We start from the raw sequence: 22,218 nt of genomic DNA, 5'->3' as shown, positions 1-22,218 counted from the left end.
GCACAGTCAAGATAGCAAGGTATGTCAGAGGATAGCTGTCAGTTATGTTAGGAACAACGTTGGTACCAAGGGCGAGGGACGAAGAGAACCATTTTCCTGCTCGTCGAAACAAGGCGGACCAATAGGCAAAGTTCTCGTCCATCGGTGGTTATCGGAATATCATCATCAATAGTAACAGGGTCTTACTGACCGAGTTGTACACCATGGTGTTTACGTAAGCAGGAGAATATTACTGCTTAGATCATATAGATCACCAATAAGGTTAAAGAAAACAATGGAAAGGAAAATGTGACCATCAGATTTAAATAGAACAATGGAAAGGAAAATGTGTTTAAACACAAACACATATTTCAGGGATATATATCCTTCCAAAGGACAAGCGGAGCATGATATCCATGATAGAATATAATGTAGAAAACTCTTTAGGTAAGGGGGAGAAATTTTAGGACATTACCCATACAACGGTGTTTAGATAATTGAGCAGGAAACATTTAACATTAGGCTTTAAATGTTCTTGTTAAAAATTGGAGTAACATATAAACATGATTAATTAATTGTTTTACTATTATTTATTTACTTATTTATTTTTATTTTTTAATTTAATTGATTTAATTGTACTGAGGCTAGGCCCCACATGTCATTGGCCCTTGGGGGGCCTTAGCGGGTGTGGGGTTTGTGGGCGCCGGGCGTGGGCACCCGAACGGGCGAGTCCCGAGCGGAGCCAACCGGAGTTCCGCGGGTGGCTCACCGGAGCGTGGCCACGGCGATCAGAGAGGGAGGGCGCACCCACCCGCGGATGGCGCCAGCGGAGGGAGGCGGATCAATGAGTGGCTGCGAGCAGCGGTGGAGGCGGGGCGGCGCGGGGTGTGCGCAAGGATGCAGGCGGCATGCGCTGGTCGACAGGGCGGAGTGCGGCGGCGCTGGTGCGGCCGGAGAGGTGGAGCGGACGCGAAGGGGGGCGAGGGTGCAAACGCGGGCGTGCGCGAACGGCACAGGCGTGGAGACGGAGCGGGGTGGTCGGGGCCGTGAAGGACACTGGCGGTGTGGCGGAGCGGCACCTCGGAGCAGCAGCGCGCGGCAGAGGCCGGACAGTGAGTTGCGCGCAGGGAGGAGGGAAGAGGCAAGTGTGAGGAGACAGGGCGCGGCCCTGGGTGGCCGCGGCCCAGACGAGCGCGAGTGAACTCGACTGAAGGTGCAGTGAGCACCAGCCAGGGGTGATGCGGGCACGGCCGGTGCGTGCAAGGTGTCGCGGTGATCGATAGGGGAACGGGCGGTGTTGCGACGCTGCAGTGGGAAGGAGACAAAGAGAGTGCGGTTCGGGGCCTCACGAGCATTGCTGAGAGGGGGCGGCGAGGCGTGATGAAGTCCGGTGAGGAGGAGGACGGGGACGAGCGACGGAGACGGGGAGCGGTCCGGCGACGAGGTGGCGGGGCGTCGGGGTTCGGCTCGGGTGCCGATCCAGATAGGGGACGAGGGGGAATCCGGCGGAGGGCGACGAGGGTGGCTCCGGCGAGGTCAGGCGAGGGGGGAGGTCTCCGGGCGGCGTCGGCGATCGACGGGGCCAGGGTAGCGGCTGCCCCAGTCTCGATCCAGACGGGGTGGGGAGAGGGGGAGCAAGGCGTGGGGGAGTGGGTGGAGTGAGGGTGACCGCTCTAGGTCAAAGGGGAGTGGGGGTTAATGGGGGCGCCGGGTGGGCCAGCCAGCTCGGCGCCTAATTGGGCCAAGGCCCATCGAGGGTGGGGGTTGGGGCCTTTTACACATTTTTTTTGTTCTTTTGCTTATTCTGTTTTCTTTTCCTTTTATGTTTTATATTTTCTACTATATTTTATTTTACTTTTAGTTTTATAAAATACAACACTAGCCCCTAAATTAGTATTTATAATTAATCCACTTCTACAAATAATTTGGCACTTTAATAAAAGATGTTTGTATTTGTTTACTATTTATACGCATTTAATAATTGTTTTCGGCTACTGTTTTATTTATTTTTGTGCACATAAACCTTTTATGAAAATATGATTTCGCCACCAATATTACTTATGATTTCTTTTCCACACCCAGAACATTTTAGTTCGAATGTTTGAAAACTTTTATCGTTTGACTTGATTTTGGATTTTGATTTTTGGATCGGTCTCGAACTAATGCGAGATTAGCAACAATAATCCGAGGTGACGTGGTATCCTTAACATGGGATTACTGTAGCTTAATTATTCGGGCGTCACAAGAAAAGCCTCCCTTGCCGAGCAGGCGAGCCCGGCAAGGACGGGGTCACTCTCGGAAGAAGATCTCCAAGACGCCCCGGCAGGGCCTGCCGGGCTCACGAAGACGCAGCCACGTCAATAAACTACTTCACCACAGCACACGTCGCTGATCAGTGCGGTGTCAAGCCGCAAAGTGACTAAGTGGCAGCATCTGCCACATGGCAACCTCCTACACGGAATATCCACATGCGACACCCGTCCTACGATGTGTCAAGCGAGCAGGCGCGAAGCTGGCAAAATTGCCCAGCAAGGCTTGCCGGGAAAGCAACAATGTGACGTCGAGTGGCGCATTTAATGCACTTTGTCGGCCTGCAGAGTTAGGTATGATAGCACTGTTTGCTATCTTATCAATGCAAAATGACTGATTTGATCCCTTTTTCGGATGGCGCGAGGTTCCTCTTTTCTGTCCCTCTCCTTTGTCAGCAGCCAAGCCACTTTGGCCCTGGCATCACCAATGTCGATGACAACTATGCAGTACTCAGTTCAACATTTACCCTGTTTTGGGAAATCATGAGTGGGGCGCTGGTATGAATCCATTGGTCGATGCCCCGGCAAGCTCGCTCCAGCAAGGCCGTCTGCATTGGTGTGGTCCATGCGACAACTGTCGCCAAGCTGCTCGAAAGGAGTGGGCGAAAGGGAGAGGGACCAGTAGAAGCCCGACACAATATCACACCGCCCGCCAAACACACATGGCGTGTATTGGCCACTGCCGGGAACCAGAGAATCATTCATTTGATTCCCCTCCTTCCTAACATCACGGGCGCACCCGACACACGTGGCCCGGAGGGATGAAAAGTAGCAATAGCAAAATAAAAGCTAAGTTTACCCCATCATTTCTTGTTGATGCATCTTATATTTTTGTGATCGTTTATCCCTTCACTTTGGTAAGTGTTCGTACTATGAAAACCTTCATGTGATGGAACCTTGGCTAGTTTCTTTGTCCGCACCATCGTTCTGCCTCGAGCCATGCTCGTAGAACAAGAGGCTGCATCAAGAGCTACCTAGGAAAAACTTGCTGGGACGCGTCCACACCAAGATGAGTGCTAATTAAGGGCCAGACTCTTACGACAATCGCAGCAATATGATACCAGCAAGCATCCAAAACATATATAGGGACTAATAGTACGAACACAAGTGTATAAGCTCAAAGGGATAAATTGTAAGTGCATCTAGTGCCCCTTAGTGATTTTGGTGTATTGAAGACTTATAGGTTAAGGGACTGATGCGTTTGTGAGTATACACAGGTCTATAAGTCTATGAGGAGTTTGATATTTATAGAGAAAGTCGACCCCTAAAAATGAATGTCTTCAACTAAAGACTTTGGATTTCTGAAGACTTTGAAGTGTGAAGAAATACGTGTGACCGTGAAGACTTGATATTCATGCGAGGAACATGAAGCGTGAAGACTTTTGTTTTCTTAGTTTCATTTTCTCTTTCTTGAGTCATAGGAAATACCGTACTGTTAAAGGGGGTTGATGAAAAACTAAGGAAAAGTTTCCAAGTGATGCTCATCTCAAAATCCTACACCTACCAATCCCTTCGAGTGAAGCCATTGGAAATCTCGTACAGTTTAGTCAAATTTCTTCAGTGACAGAGACGAAGTTCTTCTGCTCTCCAAGGAATTTGTTCTGACTGAGGAGTTAGGAATTCGCTAGTGCGGATTTCCTACAAGTGAGGAATATTGATTGCCCTGAGGAATTTGGCAGCCAAATTTCTAACCGTTGCTGTGCTACACGCCAGCTGTCCCAAAATATCTACCCACCTAACAATCATATCATTGAAGGGCATTTATGTCTTATCATGTTGGGATGCTCGCTAGGCTATAAATAGCCGCCCCCTACAACCACTAGCTGGTTGGCTGCTCCGCGATAAACTAACACTTGTCATTGAGAGCATCCCATCCTCTGAGGACTTTGAGCTAAAATCATCAAGTGAGGAAAAACCCAAAACCCCGAACCAAACACCTACAAACCCAAAGTGATTGAGCATCACTGAAGAGATTGTTCCTGTGTGGAACCGACGCTTGTTACCTTTGAGGACTGTGCATCCTCCGGACGGTTAGGCGTCATGGTCTAGAGCGTCCAAGAGGAAATCGTGGATCATCGAGTGACTGATTCTATGAAGGTTTGGAAGTCACCTGAAGACTTATAAGGAGTGATTGGACGAGGTCTGTGTGACCTTAGTTTAAGGAGAACATGGTGAGGACTGTGTGTCCGGGACTGTATATCCTCAGGTTCGAATACCTAGCTGCTCCAACTAGACGTACGACTATCACAGTAGTTGGAACTGGTCTACCAAATCATTGTCTTCACCGAGCTAACAGGTTCTATTTCCTCAACCCTTTCATTTCCTCATTACTGTCTTGTATACTTGATCACTACTGTTTGAAGACTTTGACTGAAGACTTTCTCAATTTCCTCAGTTTAATTTCTTTAGTCAGTTTGTCTTCACCCTGCTTATCCTGTGTTTACACTTTCTATACTCTGTGCTTGGTTTCATTTCATTCATGATGATTGTGCTACTACTCTGTTATGTTTGCACCTGAGTACTTATTTCGCTGAAAATAGTTCTTCGCTTAGGAATTTCCTCACCCTGAAATTCCTCAATGAAGAATTCATAAAAATCGCCTATTCACCCCCCCTCTAGTCGACTTAACGCACTTTCAATTGGTGTTAGAGCGAGGTACTCCCTTGTTCTGTGTGATTTTGGTTTAACCGCATGGAGTTTTAGTTATGTCGACCATAGGTATGATCAAAGTCTCTGTTGGGTGTCCTACCTTCTATGGGACGGACTACCCCTACTGGAAGAATAAGATGCGAATGCATCTTGAGGCAATTTATAACGATCTCTGGTACGTTGTGGAAAATATTGTTCCCTCTGTCACTCCTACCATCAACATTGTTGATGTGAAGAGATTCAAACAACTTGACTCTCAAGCGAAGAACATCATATGTGGCCATCTTAGCAAAGGGTAGTATGGCAGAGTGAGTGCTTTGGAGACAGCAAAGCTTATCTAGGATAGGCTGTCCAAGGTCAATGAAGGAGTCTCAACACAACGTGACTCTCGAGTTGACGTTCTTCTCAATCTCTTCAACCGCTTCAAAAGACTCGACAATGAAAATGTTCAGCAAACTTTCGATTGCCTCACTGACATTTCAAATGAGCTTCAAGCACTTGGTGCCACTGACATCACCGACCCTGAGGTGGTGAAGAAATTGCTTTGATCGCTTGACTCCTCATTTGACACCCTTGCACTGTTGATACAAGAGGCTAAATACTCATGAGTTCTAGCTTGCTGAGAAGAGAGATATTTATGGACCAAGCTATGGCAGATCACGAGCTTTTAAGGCCAAGGCAGTTTCTGAATCTGAAGGTGAGGATTCTGGTAGCAGCCTTGGTGATCCTGAAGAACTGAGCCAGGAGCTAGCGATGCACGTGAGGAAATTCCAGAAGTTCTCAAGATGTGGTCGCTTTGGAAAATCCTCAAGAAGTGATGACTTAAGATCAGATTCCTCATCCCATGATTACAAGAAGAGACTTTGCCACAAATGCAAGAAACACGGTCACTACATTCAAGATTGTCCTTAGTGGGAAATGGAATCAAAGAAGAAGAAGTTGTTGACACACGAACGCGTCACGTGTACCCTCGACGCCGGGGGTGATGCACCGCTGCTCACGTCGAAGGAGACCCGAACGACATCGCGATATGGAAGACAGTCGGTGGGTGCTTTTGTAGACCGGAACCCCGCGCACCCGGGAGGGACCCCGCCAGGGATTGCGGCGGCTATGGGCTGCCCTAGGTAGATTTGCTCACCCCTAGAGCCTCGAGATTTGCTGCTCTCAAACACAAAGAACAGCGAAGAACGAGAGAGAAAAACGATGGAGAGATAAAACATAGACTGAAAAAGTAGTATATTGATTTGTTCGATTGTGTGTTGTTTCAATTGGCCATCACACCCAACATAAATAAGAGGCGGTTGGACTTCCCGTACAAGCAAAGGATTCATTTAGGCTTTCCTTACAAGAAAATTACATCAATTCACGTCCTCCAGTTCTAATTCCAATCCAACTCGGATTCAGCCCGAATCTGGCCCAAACTTCTGTCTTGTTCCTTGTACAGGCTGTGGAATTTGCATATGACCTCCGATTGATAAGATCAAAATACCAAATTTATGTGCCTCTACAAGACGAACAACTCTCCTGTTGATCATTTTTCAAAATAAGGTCATCTTCAATACTTTACGAGGTCATCTTTAACTTCCAGTCGGATTTGGTCATGCAGGTTTCTTGCCTGTCCGAGTCTTTCAGCAACTCTACAGGTTGTATACTACCTCAGATGATGATGAATCCAGAAGCAAAGTTCACCGTTTCAACGATACTCACAACTTCCATGTGGAACACTTTTCTATCCGAGGTCATCTGAATAACCTTTCGAACCCATCTCCAATTTCCGGTCGGGTTGACCCCGGCAAGCTTTCACACCGGTAAGGTTTTCATCCCGGCAAGGTTTTCACCCCGGCAAGGTTTCCACCCTAGCAAGGTTTTCATTCAGCCGGCAAAGGCCAAATAACTCACGCGGCCCATCAGACACTTCCTAGGTGGGTGTCTGGTCCCGCGCGTCACTTTTTCACTCAAGACCCGCCCGCGAAGTGTTGCCTCTAACTTTTGCATATGAACTTTTATTGGGAAATTTTTTATATCAAAATCAATCGTTTCAACGAGACGAAGACAACTCGTGTAGATCATTTTCCATATGAGGTCGTCTTGGGTGCGTAATCAGCCGAATAGTGTTCTGAATACAAAATCTCAATACTTTGAACACAACTTCCGCCTTAGAGATGAGATCGGATGGCTATGGCCCAAATATCAAAATTTCTCCTTTCGAAGATACAGAACTTGCTCATTTTGAACACTTTTTATTTGAGGCCATTTTAATTGTGTTTTTGACCATGCCAAAATCTGGCGTCAACACATGCCCCCTGTTTTTTGGCAAAGTTTGTGTGCCGAAAAATAACTTGCACATAGCTTGTTCCACGGACGATGTCAACACTCCATCGGCCATTTATTTTTCTTGGGACGATAAGCAGGTATCAGCCATGTTTGTGCTAAGGGAGATAATAGTATATCGGCCGTTTCCTACTTAGGCTTCTTGCCACACACTCGGGTGGTATTTATTCAAGTACTTGCCATTGAGAGCTCGAGATAACAGTGCCCCCTGTATGGATTCCACCAAATAAGAGTTTCCGGGAACTATTCTTGTAATCCTAAAAGGGCCTTCTGAACTTGGAGGCCACTTCCCAAATTTTCTATCTCTTGAACCAATCGGCAGAATTACTTTCCAGACAAGATCACCAACTTGAAAATTCTTCAACTTAACCTTCTTATTGTAAGCTCTTGCTACCCTCAACTTGTCCCTTTCTATGGCCTTCAAAGCAGCCAAACGTTTATAGGCAACCTCATCAATATTGTCCATCATCAAGTTGTAAAATTCTACTGCCAATAAATCATTTTGTTTAGCTATTCTCAAAGCATTCAAATTTACTTCCTCCAGTAAAACAACCTCTTGACCGTATACTAGCTCATATGGAGTCACCTTCGTAGCACGATGCCTTGAGATCCTATGCGCCCACAAAGCTTCAGACAACAATTCATGCCATCTCCTTGGATTATCCTCAATCTTCTTCTTGATGAGTTTTATTAAAATTTTATTGTTAGACTCAGCTTGTCCAATGGCTTGGGCATAATATGGAGAGGAATTGAGCAACTTTATGTTATAAGATTCGACAAATTCTCTGACTTGTGTGACATGAAAGATGAGACTTGATCTGTAGTCAACGTTTGAGGAATGCTGAATCTATGAATTATGTGCTCGATTATGAATTTAATTGCCTCTGTATGTGTCATGTTCTTGAGAGGTACTACTTCAGACCATTTAGTGAAATGATCTGTTGCTACCAATACGAACCGATGCCCCTTTGAGGAAGACGGATGAATTTGTCCAATAAAGTCTAAACCCCATCCTCTGAAAGGCCACGGCTTGATAATGGGATGTAACATAGCAGCATGAGCCAACTGAATATCACCAAATTTGTGACAAGCTTCACACCCTTTATAATATCTTAAGCAATCATTAATCATAGTCAGCGAATAATACCAAGCACGTCGTAGTAACCATTTCATCTTGGGGGCCGACTAATGAGTGCCACAAATACCTTCATGGACCTCTCCCATAGCAATTCTTGCTTGGTCCTCGTCCCAACACTTTAAAAGAACATCATCAACTGTTCGGCGATACAGACCATCATCTCTCATTGTGTATTTGAAAGCCATACGTCGAACAACCCTGTCCACCCTTCTACTAGGACCACACAAATAATCAATGATGGGTTTCCTCTAGTCTTGATTTTCTCCTGCATTGAATATTTCATTAGTGGTCGAAACGGTGGGCACCGGTTCGGCCTCCCTTATGTTGGGAAGACTAGACATCGGCTTTCAGAAATATGAAATATGCCATGATCAACATGATAGGCAGATGCTTGTTGTGCCAACTCATTTGCTTTCCAATTGTCATGTATAGATATATGAGCAATGCTAAAATAATCCAAAGTAGAAATTATATCTAGACATTTATTAAGATAAACATTAAGTGATTCGTCAAAACATTGAAAGACTTTGGATATTTGTTGCACTACTAATAACGAATCACCATAATCCTCAATACGTGTAACAGCTATAGCAAGTAACATCTCTAGGCCGAATAACAATTCTTCATATTCGGCTTGATTATTTGTACAAAAATATTCTAAGCGGCACGAGGCTTCAAAAACAGCACCATGAGGAGATATGTAAACAATACCAACACCTTGGCCATTGCTACAAACTGAACCATCAAAATATAATCTCCATGGTACTAGTGAGATAAGGTTTATATCAACATCATGCTTGTCATCAATCTGATGTTCGACAATAAAATTAGCAACTATTTGGCCTTTCATGGATTTTAGGGATTCATAAGCCAAATCATATTCAATGAAAGCACAAGCCCACTTGCCAATTCTACCACTAAGAATTGGTCTATGCAACATGTATTTAATGGCATCGGTCTGACAAGCTACTATGCAAGCACTCAGCACTAAATAATGTCTCAATGTTGTGCAAGCATAATATAAACATAGACATAATTTTTCAATAAATGCATACCTTGTCTCGGCGTCCAATAAGCGGCTGCTCAAATAAGTGATGGCATGCTCTTTTCCTTTGGTTTCTTCACTCAAAATAGCACCAATAACACCTTCCTCTGCTGCAATGTGAAGCCTAAAGGGTTCCCTATGCTTGGGTGCTTTCATCACAAGAGGAGTGCACAAATAATTCTTGATCATATCAAATGCTTCTTGTTGTTTTGCCTCCCAAGTGAAATCAGCATCATTCTTTAACCGACGGATAGAAGTAAACGCATCAACCTTCCCTGACAGATTAGCTATGAACCTGCTCAAGTAATTGACCTTGCCAAGGAACTTTTGCATATCTCTCTTGCATGTTGGAGCCTCCACTTTCTGTATGGCCTCTATCTTTTTGGGATCAATCTCTATGCCATCTTCATGGATAATGAAACCCAAAAACTTGTCAGCTAACACGCCGAATGCACACTTCAAAGGATTGATCTTCAGTCCATACTTTTTCATTCTTTCAAAAGCTAAACGCAAATCGGCCAAGTGAGACTCAAAAGCATCCGATTTGACAACAATATCATCAATATAAACTTCAAGTATGACACCGAGTAAATCATGAAAAAAATTCATATCCCTTTGATACGTGGCGCCAGCATTTTTTATCCCGAATGTCATCACTGTCCACTCAAATAAACCAAGAAAACTAGGGCAACAAAAAGCTGTCTTGGGCATGTCCTCTTTGGCCATAAAAATTTGATTGTATCCAGCATTACCATCTACAAAGCTAATAACCTTATGTCCAGAAGCATCATTAATATGCATATCGGCTATTGGCATGGGATACTCATCTTTGGGTGTATCCCTATTCAAATCTCTAAAGTCAATGCACACCCTCAGCTTGCCAGATCCTTTCTTCTCCACTGGTACAATGTTAGAAATCCAATCGGCATACCTGCAAGGTCTAATAAAATTGCCTTTAAGCAAACGACCGATCTCTTCCTTGATCCAGTCATATGTTTTTGGATTAAACTTTCTGGCTGATTGTTTATATAGTCTAAAACCAGCCTTTATAGGTAACCGATGCTCCACTAGCTCTCGGCTTAAACTTGGCATCTCATGATATTCCCATGCAAAGCAACAAACATATTCTTTCAATAGCTCGATTAACTTAGCTTTACAATCGGCTTTCAAATTTCTGTTTACAAACGTCCGTCGAGTGACTGAACCATCTCCAATATCTATCTCTTCTAATGGATCGATTGACGTAAAACCTTGTCCAAGTTGATCCATGTCGTCCAAGTCCTCTATAGACTCATACATATCGTTCTCGCTGGACCGATATTTTACAAGACGTTTTTGTAACCACTCAGAACTAGAATCCATTTAGACATATCATACCTTGGAGCCTATTGCATTCGGTCGGCTTTAAAGAGACGGGCACAAAACCATTCTTGGTCGTGCTGAGAAAATCAAACTCTGACAAGTCACGTCCCGTCAAGCAAGTAGCATTTGGGTGTTGCCAATCCACCGATGCCTCAGCCAAAGCAACACAGGCCGAGTTATCCACATGAATGACTTCCACTTCATCATCAACCCACTAGATCAAAAACTGGTGCATAGTGGATGGCACACACTGGTTTGCATGAACCCAATCACGGCCTAGTATGACGTTGTAGTTACCTTGCACCTCAGCGACAAACAATGCAGTATCCAAAGTTTTGCTTCCGACTGTAAGCTCCACATACATCACACCTTTGGCTTCAATTTTCTCTTTGCCTTCAAATCCATTACGCACCATATTCGTCTTTATCAGCTCTTCAGCAGGCAAACCCAATTTCTTGAAGACTAAATAGGGCATAAGATTTACCACAACAACACCATCAACAAGAATTCTACTGAGTGGCGATCAGTTGATATGACCTCTGAGATACAATGGTTTCAAATGTGTCACCGGGTCTTTTGGTTTCTCGAATATTGTGTTTTTAGGTCCAAAATCTAGCTGAGCCACCTCCCCTTCCTCATCTACATCATGAAACTCAGCGGGTAAGTAATACACCATATTAATATCCATACCTTCATGAACTGGTGTAGACTCATAATATAACATATCCTCCTCTTCCCCTAGTGTATCCACCGATTCTGAAATTTGTTCGAGCGAAGAGGAAGCAACAGGTAACGCAGACGATGTAATGATTACATCGTCCTCTTTTGGTGGTGTAGGTGCTGCTGTGATAGGTGCAGAAGCCACTGCATCTTGTATTTGTTTAGGCCTCCACACTTGTTTTGTAGGCACCATGGGCCGAGTGTCATTGAACAACTTATCCCTTTGCTTCTCGGCCTCTTGCTCTATCATCTCTTGACTTCTTAACCTCTGTAGTTTCCTCTTTTGTGTCTTTGTTAGCCCTGGAGGACACCACTTTGGCTGAGTGTATTTAGGATCTCTCGTCTTTACTTGGCTGGTGCTTGGTTCATGGTCATTAGCCGAGTGCTTTGGCGCGATAGCAAGTATCGGCTCAGTTGGATTGCTATGCATAATCGGCTGCTGTATGGTGAATGTTTCGGTGCCCAAGATGAGTGAGTCGACATTGATTTTTTACTTTCCTTTGCTTGACTCGACCGTTGCAGCAGTTGACGACTTAACACGCCATTCTTGCTTATCGACCCTTTTTTGATTATCTTGCACCGGCCGATTGACACCATTGTTCAAACAACCTCGTGTGGGATAAGAAAGTCTCTCATGAACGGGCCTCCTCGGTTCTGCCCAACCCGGATGAAAAGCATAAGGGGCCATTGGGGGCTGCCACCATCCTCCATTGAAGTCTCCCATGTAGTATGGCACATAGGGGGGTGGCGGCATCCATGGTCCCGGCGCCCACGACCCATATGGCCTTGCATGATGATGAAATTCTTCCCTAGGAGGTGACCTTGAGCGCTTCAAATTCGATAGCCGGTTAGAGCTAGAACCGGCCGCATGATTGGCATATTTGGACAACAACATATCAAAAGTTAGCTTGATTTTCTTGCGCTGCACTTTAGCTTCATTCATCTTCCACTAACCAACCTATGCACTCTTGGGCTTAACAAATTTGACATGAGTGTTCTCTTGCACTTGTGGTTGCCCCCCGAGTGTCGGATTCTTGATGGTGATCTTGATTATCTCCTTGCCACCGGGTTGCTTGTCAAGCACGACTTGTCTCCCCAAGACCTTGTTGCCTTCCTTGTCTTTCCTGGGCTCACCAACAATGATATTAGCTTTATTAGCAGTTTCAGCTACCTCCGGCCGAATGAGTAGCTTCTTCCCCTCCAGATCCATGGTATTCATTGGAAAAGGCTGTCTATCAACTTGCATCTCAGAAGAGTTCAATCGTCCGTCATTAATGGCCGATTGTATCTATCGTCGAAAAACATTGAATCGTTAGTGGCATGAGAAAAATAATTATGATACTTACAATAAGCACGCCGTTTCAGCTCTTCAAACGGCGGTATAGTATGAGATATTCTAATAATCTTGACTTGTAACAAAGAATCAAATATTCTATCACACTTAGCAATGTTGAAAGTAAATTTCATCTCTTCATCACGATTCTTATGAATCGATTTAAATCATTGCAAGTAAATGGTTTGGCCTTAGATGGCTAAATAAATTCAGTAGCATAAATATCACCCTCATCGTCCGAATGGTCACTATCATATTCAACCATGTTCATCTTAGGACGATCAACTTTGTATCTATGCACTTCTTTGAGATCTTTGCTTTGGCTTTCCTGAGCCAAAGCCCTTTGTAAGACTTGGTTGATATTTAAGAACTCATAGCCTTCTAGCTTTTCTCTAATGGGAGCTCTCAAATCACTCAGCACTAGGTCCACCAAGTCCCGCTCGGTTATCACCAAACTAAAACATCGGTTTTTTGTTTCTCTGAATCTCTTGATGTAATCGGAGACCGATTCATCATGCTTCTGTTTAACCGATGTTAGATGTGACAACTTGAGTTCATTGTCACCGCTATAAAAGTGATCATGAAATTTCTGCTCTAGCTGCGACCAAACTCGAATGGAACCATGTGGTAAAGAAGAAAACCATGAAAATGTAGTACCAGTTAATGACAAAGGAAATAAACACACTTTCAATTCATTTAATGAGCCTGCCTCACCCAATTGTGTGCTAAATATTGACTACCATGCTCCCATGTGGTTTTTGTGCCTTCTCCATTCAACTTAGCAAAATATGGAATCTTATATCCTGGAGGGCACTTGATGGCATCAAAGTACTCGGGGTACGGCTTTTGGTAAATTCGATTCCGAGGTAGTTCAACTCCAAAATTCTCTCGAAGCATCTTAGCCATCTCCTCTATTAGATTAGCTAGACTATAATCCATAGTGGACGATGCAGTTTGTGGCATTGGCATAGAAGGAGTAGGGTTACTAGATGTAGGTAGGAATTGTGGCATGTACATCGACCCATGATTTGGTAGTGGTCAAGTGGATGTAGCTGTAGGTAGGGTTTGGTTCGGCGTTGCCACCGAACCTGTCATGCTCATAATAAGATTAATGGGTGCAGCCACAATTTGATTTGTTTGGGTAGGATAATAAGTCATCAACATGGGAGGCGCCGATGAGATAGGTAAAGCCAGATTAGGGTTTTGCACACCATCATTACCAGTAGACGATTGAGATATATTCTTCTGAACATTAGTATTTTCTATGAAAGTTTGATAGACTAGATTGTTACCATCAGCAATATGACTCTCAATCTCAGCCCACTGCTCGGGAGAAAAGGTTCTCAAAGGGTTTAACCTGCTTGTCTTGAAGAGGAGGGAACTTGATTTCCTCAATCAGAGTGATGTTGCCTTGGTGATCCTTCTTGAACTTTGTAAGGAACTCCTGCAAGTCCTTCTCCTCACGCACCTTCTTGTACTCCTCATAGATTTGGCGATGATCGGCCGATATCTCATCAAGACTGGGCTTGACGATGTTCTCGACATCTACCTCAGATGGCTTGGGAAGATCAGACATGGTGGATGATGACAATTGATCTTCAGTCCCTAGCGGAGTCGCCAAAAAGTGTGTTGACACACGAACACGTCACGTGTACCCTCGACGCCGAGGGTGATGCACCACAGCTCACGTCGAAGGAGACCCGACCGACAGCGCGATACGCAAGACGGTCAGCGGGCGCTTTTGCAGACCTGAAACACCGCGCACCCGGGAGGGACCCCGTTAGGGACTGCGGCGGCTATGGGCTGCCCTAGGTCGATTCGCTCGCCCCTAGAGCCTCGAGATCCGCAGCTCTCAAACACGAAGAACAGCAAACAATGAGAGAGAAAAACGGCAGAGAGATTAAACATAGACCGAAAAAGTAGTATATTGATTTGTTCGATTGTGTGTTGTTTCAATCGGCCGTCAGCCCCCAACATATATAAGAGGCGGCTGGACTTCCTATACAAGCAAAAGATTCATTTAGGCTTTCCTTACAACAAAATTACATCAATTAACGTCCTCCAATTCTAATTCAAATCCAACCGGATTCAGCCCGAATCTGGCCCAAACTTCTGTCTTGTTCCTTGTACATGAAGTGGAATTTGCATATGACCTCCGATTGAGAAGATCAAAATACCAAATTTATGCGCCTCGACGAGACGAACAAATCTCCTGTTGATCATTTTCCAAATAAGGTCATCTTCAATAATTTACGAGGTCGTCTTTAACTTCTAGTTGGATTTGGTCATGTAGTTTTATTGGCTGTACGAGTCTTTTAGCAACTCTACAGGCTGTATACTATCTCAGATGATGATGACTCCAAAAGCGAAGTTCACCGTTTCAATGATATGCACAGCTTCCGTGTAGAACACTTTTCTATCCGAGGTCATCTGAATAACCTTTCGAGCCCATCTCCAATTTCCGGTCGGGTTGACCCCGACAAGCTTTACACCCCGTCAAGACCTCTACCCCGGCAAGATTTCTACCCCGACAATCTTTCACACTGGCAAGGTTGTCACCCCGGCAAGCCTCTACCCCGGCAAGGTTTCCACCCCGGCAAGGTTTTCATTCAGCCGCCAAAGGCCAAATAACTCACGCGACCCATCAGACACTTCCTAGGCGGGTGTCTGGTCCCTCGCGTCACTTCTCCACTCAGGGCCATCTCGCAAAGTGTTGCCTCTAACTTTTGCATACGAACTCGGATTGGGACAATTTTTATATAATAATCGATCATTTCGACGAGACGAAGACAACTCGTGTAGATCATTTTTCCATATGAGGCCGTCTTGGGGGCATAATCAGCCGAATAGTGTTATGAATACAAAAACTCAATACTTTGAACACAACTTCCGCCTTACAGATGAGATCGGATGGCTATGGCCCAAATATCAAAATTTCTCCTTTTGAAGATACAGAACTTGCTCATTTTGAACACTTTTTATTTGAGGCCATTTTAATTGTGTTTTTGACCATGCCAAAATCTGGAGTCAACAGAAGTACAAGGACTACAATTCTGATGATTCAAAGAAAAGAAGAAATCTTCAAAGTCCTCTTCATCAAAATCCTTACAGTATTCATCTCACAAGAATAGCACCTCCAAGAAGGCTCGGGCATTCATTGGCAAGAAAATGGACTCTAAGGCTAAATCTGAGGAAAATGAGCAAGAGGAGGCATCTGATGAGTCAGACTCTGGTGTGGAGAACCTAGCCCTCTCTATTGCGTTCGTCAGCAAGTCCATCTTCATCTCTGAGGAAAATGACCTCCCCAACACTGCTGATGACAGCGATGATGACTACGCTCCCACCTATTGCTTCATGGAAAAAGGTGCAAAGGTAATCAAATATCCCTCCTCTGAATCAAGTGAGGATGAATCTGATGGAACCCTCAAGCCTAGCTATTCTAAACTTGCTAAGATTGCTGTGAAACAACAAAAGGCTCTTGAAAATGTTCAAAATATGCTAGACAAAAGAAATGATATGTTGGGTGAAGAAATGGATCACACTAAAACTTTGACTGAAAATCTTCAGAAACTTCAAACTAAGTTTGACAACCTTCAGAGTCATCATAACACTCTCTTATCTGATCATGAGAAGCTTTCTTATGAATTTCTTCAAAGAAAGCAAGACCTTGAGCAGCTAAGAGTGAGTTATGAAGATCTTCAGAAGGAGCATGATTCATTACTTGCTTAACAAATCAGCACTGCCCAGGAAGAATTTATACCTCCATGTTTGAAGTGCATTGAACGTGAATCTGCTAATTCTTTACCTGAAAATTAAACTCCTTCTATTGCTGCAAATTCTTCAACTGTCTCTGCTATCACTAATTCCTCATTTGAGCATGCTGCTAGTATCACTGACCATGCAGGGCTGAAGGAATTGTATGTGATAGGCATGTACAAAAGCCTCAAAGGGCATCAGGCTCTTTGTGATGCGCTTAAGAAGTAGATCCTCAACAGGAACCCTAGGAAAGAGGGTATTGCCTTTGAGAGGAAACTCAATGCTGATGGGACCTACTGGAAACCCGAGCAGTATCCCAAAACCTCATGGGTTGCTGCAAAGGGACCTTCAGTGGATCATTGTACCTTATGTGGCTTTACATGTGAATTTTCATATTCCTCCGATGAGTCATTTGACTCCAATTATAAACTGTTCAAAAATCATAATGGTGAAGTATTTGCTAGATATGTTGGCACTAACTATAGGAATGGTCCCCCTATGAAGAAAATCTAGGTTCCCAAAAGGTGCCTTGAAAGTCTTCAGGTGAATGTCATCATGACACCACGTGTGAAGAACAGGAACCCCAGATCTAATTCTTCATGTGGACCAAATTCCTCAAAAGGATCAAAGTCCTCATATGAACATCATCGTGCTAACACTTCTATTTCACAGGGAAGACCTAAGAGCTATGAATATGTGCATTATTATTCAAACCATTATGTTCATAAGTCCTCAAAGAATTTCTCTGCTTATTCATATGCTTACCCTAACCCCTCGTATGTGAGACAAAGTGGATTGGCTTAAATGCCACCTTTCTCTTATGGAGCTCGCAGAATGATGAACTCTTTGCCACCCCTTCAGATGTGGGTGGTGAAGAAAAAGAACTAATCTCTTATGCAGGGTCAGGTCTCCACATGAACTTAAACGTCTGAAGAATTTTCTGGAGACTTGAATATGCTTCAAAGGACGCACTAATTTCATTTCTCACGTCCTCATATTTCTCACGTCCTCATATTACTATATGTGGGTCCTCGACAGTGGATGTACAAATCACATGACTGGTGGCTGGAGCTTATTAATGGACACTGCTTTATCTCCATCGCATCTGAAGCATATCACCTACGCTGACAAAGGCAAAATCAAGGTATTGGGTCTAGGTAAGGTTGCAATCTCAAAGGTTCGACACATGGACAAAGTCATGCTTGTTGAGTCCTTAGGGTTCAAGCTCATGTCTGTCTCAATGCTTTGTGATCTTGTTATGGTTGTTGTCTTTGGCAAGTATCATTGTGTTGTGATCATGGAAGATTACAATTCCAAAGTCTTCAAAGGCTTTAGGAGAGGAGATTTGTATATTGTTGATTTCTCTACAAGACCATAACCTGCTATGTGTCTACTTGCAAAAGCTTAAGAAGGCTGGCTATGGCATCGACGACTTGGTCATGCTGGCATAAGAAACTTGCACACGCTCGCGAAGAAGAAGCATGTCATTGGCATCGAGGGTGTCAAATTACTTAAGGACCATTTGTGTGGAGCTTGTGAAGCTGGAAAGATGACCAAGGCCAAGCATCCCTCAAATACCATCATGACTACCACTCGTCCATTTGAATTGCTTCACATGGATCTCTTTGGCCCTACTCATTATGCCACATTTAATAATGGTGCATCCTTATATGGCTTTGTCATTGTTGATGACTATTCTCGTTATACATGGGTACATATCATCACTTACAAAACTGAAGTGCAGGAAGTCTTCAAACGATTTTCCTTGAGGGCTTCAACCAACTTCGGTGTGAAGATCAAGCACATCAGAAGTGACAATGGAACTGAGTTCAAGAATACTGGTCTGGATGATTATCTTGATGAACTTGGTATTACTCATGAGTTATCTGCTCCTTATACTCCTCAGCAGAATAGCGTCGTGGAGCCTAAGAACATGACTCTTGTTGAGATGGCTCGCACTATGCTTGATGAGTACAAGACGCCTCCTCGCTTCTGTCTTGAGGCAATTGACACTGCGTGCCACATCAGCAATAGGGTATATCTTCACAAATTCTTCAGAAAGACCTCGTATGAACTCCTCACTGACAAGAAACCCAATTTGAGTAATTTCAAAGTCTTCGGTGCTAAATGTTGGATTAGAGATCCTCATCACAATTCTAAATTTGCATCGAAAACACATGAAGGTTTTATGCTTGGTTATGGAAAGGACTCACACACCTACAGAGTCTTCAACACCTATCACCACAAGGTTGTTGAAACTGTAGATGTGATGTTCGATGAAACTAATGGCTCACAAAGAGAGCACCTACCTCCTGTGCTAGATGAAATACCACCTGAGGAATCCATTAAGTTCAAGGCTACTGAGGATGTCATTCCTACTGAAAAATCTGTTGAACATGTCATTCCAGATCGAGAAGAACATCATGCTGGTGCACCTGAAGAAAATGGCTATGAAGAAAATGCTGAGAAAATTCCTCGTCGTCAACCAGCACATCCTCGCATTGCCAATGAAGTGCAGATTGAGAGAATCATCAACGACATCAAAGCACCAGGTCCTCTCACACGCTCAAAAGCTTCACATTTGTCTAACTTTTGTGGGCACTTTGCTTTCATCTCTATCACAGAGCCCACTAAGGTAGATGAAGCATTTCTATAGCCTGAGTGGATTCAAGCGATGCAAGAGGAATTACATCGGTTCGAGCTCAAAAATGTGTGGGAACTTGTCAAGCGACCAGGCTCACACAAGCACAATATTATCGGCACCAAATGGATCTACCGCAACAAGCAAGATAAAAATGGCCTTGTGGTGAGCAATAAGGCACGGCTTGTAGCTCAAGGCTACACACAGGTTGAAGGAATTGATTTTGATGAAACTTTTGCACATGTTGATAGACTTGAGGCTATTCGCATATTACTTGCTTATGCTAACCATCATAATATCATCTTATATCAAATGGATGTGAAAGGTGCATTCCTTAATGGTAAGCTTGAGGAAGAAGTATATGTTGCTCAACCACCAGGTTTTGAAGATCCAAAGCATCTTGATAAAGTCTACAGACTCAATAAGGCCCTCTATGGCCTCAAGCAGGCCCCTCGGGCGTGGTATGTAACTTTGACGGAATTCCTCATGAAGAAAGGCTTCAAACCCAGTTCACTTGACCCAACTCTTTTCACCAAAACTTATGATGATAAATTATTCGTGTGCCAAATATATGTTGATGATATCATCTTTGGCTGTACTGACCAAGATTACAGTGATGAATTTGCCTATATGATGAGTGAAGAATATCAAATGTCTATGATGGTAGAATTGAAATTCTTCTTAGGTCTTCAGATTTGTCAACAACGAAACGACATCTTCATATCTCAGGAGAAATACCTGAAGGATGTATTGAGGAAATTCGGCATGCAAAATTGCAAAGGAGTCAAAATCCCTATGCCCACAAATGGCAATCTATGCACTGATGAAAATGGTATTGACTTCGATCAAAAGGTATACCGCTCCATGATTGGCTCTTTATGGTATTTATGTGCATCTAGGCTAGATATTATGCTTATTGTTTACATGTGTGCCCATTTTCAAGCTAAACAGAAGGAATCACACCATAAGGCTATGAAGCATATTCTTCGATATCTAGCTCACACTCCAACACTTTGATTATGGTATCCCAAGGGCTCGGCTTTTGCTCTCATTGGATATTCAGATTCTGACTATGCTGGTGATCGTGTGGACCGCAAGTCAACATCAGGAACATGCCATTTCCTCGGACGATCCTTGGTATGTTGGTCCTCGAAGAAGCAGAATAGTGTATCACTCTCTACTGCTGAAGCTGAGTACATTGCTGCTGGTTCATGTTGTGCTCAATTGCTATGGATGAAGCAAACACTCAAGGACTACAACATCAATGTGAAGAATGTGCCTCTCTACTGTGACAATGAGAGTGCCATCAAGATTGCTCATAATCTAGTTCAGCACTCGAAAACAAAGCACATTTAGATTCGTCATCATTTTCTTCGTGATCATGTGTTGAAGGGCGATATCTCCATCGAGCATGTGAAGACTGAAGAACAGCTAGCTGATATATTCACAAAGCCCTTGAATCAGAAGAGATTTAGCAAGTTGCGGTGTGAGCTAAATATCTTAGAATCTTCGAATGTCCTTTGAAAATGACACACATCCTAACACTTATGAAAAATTGATGACATAGATGTGCAACACATGAAGTAACATTTTTCTTCAATCAATGAAGACTAACCCTCTAAGTGTGAAGAAATTAACGAAGAATTTGATTCTCAGAGCCCTATGACAATTGCATGCAGCGTATGAAATCATCATTCTTATACAGTGGGTCACGCCACCAACAAAAGTTGAAAATCTTCAATTTGAGTTTTTCTTCAGTTTTGAAATTCCTTAGTTATTTAAATTCTTCAACTTTGGAATGTTTTCGCTCTCTCCGTCATTTTTCTTCATCAACTATATATATATTAGTTTATGTCCTCTACAACATTCACTTATTGCTATTTCTTCAAGTTGTCTTTTCTGCTAAGTGAATGTGATCGGACCCTTCCCCCTCTATGCTATAATCAACCCAGTCTGTTCACAAATTCATCATGTGCATTCTATTTGAAACCCGTTCAAAATCTTCACTATGTCCTTTTCAGCTGTAGAATTTGCGAACGAAACATTAAAATTTTCTTATCTAAATTTTCGGCTTTTGCTGCTCAAACTGGTTCACATCCCATGATAAGACTTAGCTTTTCACCCATGATCTCACACGATCGTCACCACTTTGTGCGTGGGTGACACATATCGCTAGGATGAGAAGGGTCAGGGGCACGTTCGTCCATTTTCCTCGGGCGAGCGGTTTTTCACCTAGGCTATATATACCCCTCACCCTCCTTAGACTATTTTTACTCTGCTCGACCTCACTCCCTCGCTCAAGCTCTCAAACCTAGTGCCGCCGCTACTTCCATCGTCGCCGGTGAGGAAGAGCTTCACTACCTCGACCTCGTCGCCGTTGTACTCGCGCCGGCCGCGGATTTCTTCACTCCTCGGCTGCCATAGCTGTCTTCCTCCGCCAAGTTACACTACTAGGGAAAACCTTATACACAGAATATTACCAGCAGCGCTCTTCAAAATACGACGCTACTGCTATTTAGCAACAATGCGTGCCGGAAAAACGCGCTGCTGAAAGAAAAATAGCAGTAGCGTGTCATCTCTAAACCGCTCTAATTTCCATGACCTCGCCGTTCAGCTAGTTATAGAAGTAGCGCCTTACACCATACCGCGCTACTGCTATTCTCCTTACCTGTAGCCCTTTTTCATACCCGCGCTACTACTAAGCCTACCTTATCACCATGCGGCCGACCCTCTCTCTCACTCTCCCTCTCAGTCACTCTCGCCCGCGCCGATAACCATTGTCGTTCGTCGTCGTCGCCGCCGCCGTCCGTCCGCCACCGACGTACTCCCTCCTTCCGTCCCTCCTCCTCCCACCGTGCCCTCCACCCTCCTCCTCCCACCGCGCCCTCCTCCCTCTGCATACGGCCGCCCCCTCCTCCCTCCTCCGCCGGCAGCCCTCCTCCCACCGCCCCTCCC

Source organism: Triticum dicoccoides, chromosome 3A (genome assembly GCF_002162155.2).
Source record: "Triticum dicoccoides isolate Atlit2015 ecotype Zavitan chromosome 3A, WEW_v2.0, whole genome shotgun sequence".
Classification (NCBI taxonomy): domain Eukaryota; kingdom Viridiplantae; phylum Streptophyta; class Magnoliopsida; order Poales; family Poaceae; genus Triticum; species Triticum dicoccoides.
This window is presented reverse-complemented; position numbering follows the sequence as displayed.